The 4,334-nt window shown below is 49.6% G+C and overlaps 1 pseudogene; it reads right to left on the reverse strand.

Moving 5' to 3' along the window:
- Positions 1 to 362: 362 nt before the first annotated feature.
- Positions 363 to 1,864, reverse strand: LOC136530951 (UPF0481 protein At3g47200-like; annotated as a pseudogene).
- Between the last annotated feature and the right edge of the window lie 2,470 nt (positions 1,865 to 4,334).

A 4,334-nucleotide genomic window follows, 5' to 3' on the forward strand; every position in this document is an offset into this window, starting at 1 on the left:
CCGGTTGGCCACTAGTTATTACTGATTAGTAACTGAATCCCTCCTTTCTTCTGCTAATAAAAGGAGAAAACAAAGGACATGCTGGACCTACTAAGCACACCTATATTGACTTTTCACAGGAACAGCCACACAGTGTTTGACTGTGAATTCCTGCTATTAAGCTGTCTCAATACCACGCACCTTCGTTATTTGATAGCACTAGGGGTAAAGGGTTTAATATCTATTTTTAGTCTTCTCCAACGACGAGACCTAAAAGACAACCCTTTCTATCAATAGGTCTCCAGGAGAGAGGATACTCAGATTAGGTTATACCTCTTCTAGCATCTAAAATGGATTTTTATATAGATACTCTGTTTGGGGCTATAGATATTACTTTGAAGACCTATTTTAAATTTGGGTGGATCTCCTGTTAGCCTAAGCATTTGGTGAGTAAGCCAAAACAGCGTACACCGCTTGCACCACGGTACAAACCAGCCCCACGGCGGCCGCCGCGAGCCCGACGGCGAGCCACGGGTTCCTGAAGTACCTGAGCATGAGCCACGCCGCCCACCGGCGCGGCCGGCTCCGGAAGCTCTCCTCAAGCCCTTGCCACGTCGCGCGCAGGTAGTTGCCACCGGGGTCGTCACCCCCGAACGCGACACCCTTGCAGAGGTCAGCCAGGCAGGCGGCGACCTCGTCATGGCTGCCGAGGCCGTGCGCGATGATCCCGCGCCTCGACAGCAGCTCCACGTCCCGCACCGTGCCGGCCAGCTGCGACAGGAAGACGCAGTACGCCGTCACGTGGGTCCCCGCCTCCGCCGGGTTTGCTCTGCTCTAGCGCCATCAGGTTGCGCAGGAGCCGCGACGTCTCGGCGTCGATCTTCAGGCGCGGGATCTCCAGCATGCCGCCACGTCCGTCCAGCTTCACGTCGAGGATCGAGCGAGCTCCTTTGCCGACGAGAGGCCGGCTCCTGAACCCCACGCCGGCGCAGTAGTAGTACTCCGTCGCCGAGCGCCACCGGCCGAACCGACGCTGCTTGCCGATGACTCTGTCGCCGGTCGTGCGTGACGACGACAGTGCGGCGGTGGCGTCAGGTGCAATGTGCAGCAGAATGCAGAAGATTGCCTGGCTCCGGAGGCCCAGCCACCGCCGGCGTCGCCACCGAGTACTGCTGCCCCCGCAGGAGCTCCCGGACGTAGCCCGCGGATCGCTTCAGCCGCAGAAACGACGCCGCCGTCCCGAGTGGTGAGCTTGTGGATCTCGTCGACGACGAAGAATGGTATCTGGTTCTCCGCGAGGTAGATCACGTCGCGCACCACCCCGACGGCCTCCATCATGTCGCCGCCGTTCCCGTGGAGACAAAAACCGCCGGCGCCGACGCCGCCGAAATGGACTAGCACGTAGCCATGCGTCGAGCAGCAGCATGCGCACAAAGGCGTTGCTCTCCAGGTTGAAGGTGTGGACGTAGCAGCTCCTCGCTTGGGCCTCCATGCGCGCGACCACATCAAGGTAGGCTTCTAGCGTCACGCCGGCGCTCGCCGCCGACAGGACGGTACCGAGGCTCCTGATCTTGTCCTCGTCCCTGGCGAGCTCTGGGTTATTGATGCGGTGATACGGGCCGATGGAGACGTGGTGCGGGTTGTACGCCTCCGGGTTGACGTTGCGGGGTGAGCTTGCTGACCTCGGCGACGACGATGGGGCAGCCGACGGCGGACCGCGCCGCCGCCGCGTCCGCGGTGGCTAGCTCCTCCTTCAGCTGCAGGGCCAGGGAAGCGATGTCCACGGCATGCGCAGCATCCATTTGTCAAGTAGACTTCCTACCTCACACTCTGGCACTCTGCTCTGCTGCCTGCTAAGCACTGCGCCATTTATAAATATAGGTACTCAATTTAGTTCCAAATTACAAGGCGTTTTGGCTTTACTAAACATGTGGATTTTACTATGCATTTAAATATACACTATTATCTTAATGTATAGTAAAAATATAGTATTTAGAAAAGTCAAAGTATTTTATAATTTGAAACGGACGGAGTAAAATCAATTGATTTTTATGCTCGGATTCTAATTTTTCATGGTACTCTGATTTTTAACCTAATTATAAAATCAAATACATGGTACATCGGACTTACCAACTGTCCAAAATAGGACCCTCTAAACAACGGATTCTACTTGGCAGATAGTTTTGACATATATTAAAAGGCAGCAAGGTGATAACAATAACGCCCCGCTTTAGACGGAGCAACCTTTTCTTTTTAGGGCGTGTTTGGCTCATAGCCGCACTTCACCACAACTAAACTGCAGCGCGCCGAAACTACGTTTGGTTGCTGCTGCGCGCTGGGCGTGCCGAAACTGCGTCCCCATTCCCTATCTTGTGCACCAACTCCCGCCAAAAGTCTGGCGCTCATTTCCTACGCCACACATTCGGCAGCGCCACAACTATGGTGTGGCGTGCTGCGGCTATGAGTCAAACACGCCCTTAGTTTCGGCTCCTGTCCGCCCTACAAGTCTACCCCTAACAATGCCCACCCTAGCACATCTGCCTTGCCCGCCGTGCCAACCCACCACGGGTCCATGGCACCTCGCCTGGACGAATAAGGGGGTAGTTCATGGAGGGCCCACATGCTTGGATGGAAGAACAGGATGAATGTGGCAGAACCTCCTAAGAAATCGGGCCCACGTGCACCTATCGTTGTCTTAACAGACCTCGAATAGCGTACATGAGTTCCTAACAACTCAACAGGTCTGTCGGGTGTCCTCGGAAAAACCCGAATCATCCACGATTCTCTTTTCAAACAGGATCCCAATCACAGTCATTGCAGATTACAACAGTTTTATTAAAACATATATACCAGAGTAAAAGATAGCAGAAGTCTTAAGATAATATAGTTACAAATCAGTTGTTTTCAAACTTACAATACCATAAGTGTCATACAACTATAGTAGCGGGATAATATTACATTAACTTTATTTATCATACAATCTAGTGCCTTGTCCAAAGGCCATTCATTACTCCTCATCGTCGTTGACTTCAAACACCGACATGCAGCAGGGACCAAAACAAGCCTGCGCATGCGACTCACCTGCAACAAGGGTTAACAAACCCTGAGTACAATAGTACTCAACAAGACTAACCCGACGTAATGGGTGTAAGACTTTAGGGATGCATGGGTTTGGGACAAGGTAAGGATGTAGCAAAATTCAAAGTCCTTTGCCAAAAGCTTACTATATTTATCCTATTCTCAAATTTTACCCCTAAGTCCTTTTAGTTCATTATCTCAACTAAATATACATTTCCCATATTCCATTCCTTCTCATTCCATTCTTATTCTCATATTTTAGTAATTCACCAGTCCTGCATTGCTTCTGTAATGAATCGAGTCTCCATATCCGCGGAGCACCGGCAATTCGAATTGATTCAAAGTCCCAGCTGAGGATTCCTATCACACGACATATGTAGAACTAATCTTGCATATATCAACCTCGCTACCGGACTCCTCCTATACTAAGCCGTCTCCACGCCACCCGGAGAGCACAACACACCTCAAATCCGGCCACATTCCAGCCACGAGGGTACACGCTACTCCCGCATCTCTCCACTCCCAGTGCGTGGGCATTTGTCTTAGTATCGGATTAGCCGAAGCAGGCTTACCGGAGTATGTGACTAGTACTACAAAGTGTCTTGTTCAGAAGATCCACAATGAGTGGCCTTTAAGCGACATAGTCGGCAACATAACCCAAAATTCAAAATAAGTCACCCGACTAGTCTCTAGTTCATTCAACCTTCTTTCTTTCTTTGGCCAGTATGCCATCTTTGATTGTATCAAAACTTTTACTTTGAAAGCTACCATAAAGCATACTAAGCAATCTACGCCTTTGTAAATGAAAACATCTTCAAGGATGGTAAACAAGTAACAAGGTAGGTAATGCATCAAGTAGGTAACATTTGAATTAAACAACTTAATGCATTAAGTAACATAGGTGATAAACTTTTCAAAGTAAATAAGGGTAATGGCTTAATGCTTAAACCGGGGCTTGCCTTCGTTGACGATCTCAGGTTCCGGATCAGTACCACAATTATCAAATCCCATGACAACTGGGGATTCTTTCAGAACTTGCTCAATTAGAATCATTTCGTTCTCGGGTTCTACACGAAATGATAACATATGCTTTAACATGATGATAATGTAAACATGATGCTTTCACGGTACATGAAATGTAAAAACACCCGCAAATGATTTTATTTCACGGTACAGTTGCAAGCCAACAAAACCAACTTGCAATCCTACCATCAAGAACCACACATGTGAATTGACCAAATGGATCTTGAAACCCTACTAGTCACAAAACATGACCA

Source organism: Miscanthus floridulus, unplaced genomic scaffold (assembly GCF_019320115.1).
Source record: "Miscanthus floridulus cultivar M001 unplaced genomic scaffold, ASM1932011v1 fs_238_5, whole genome shotgun sequence".
Taxonomy (NCBI): Eukaryota; Viridiplantae; Streptophyta; class Magnoliopsida; order Poales; family Poaceae; genus Miscanthus; species Miscanthus floridulus.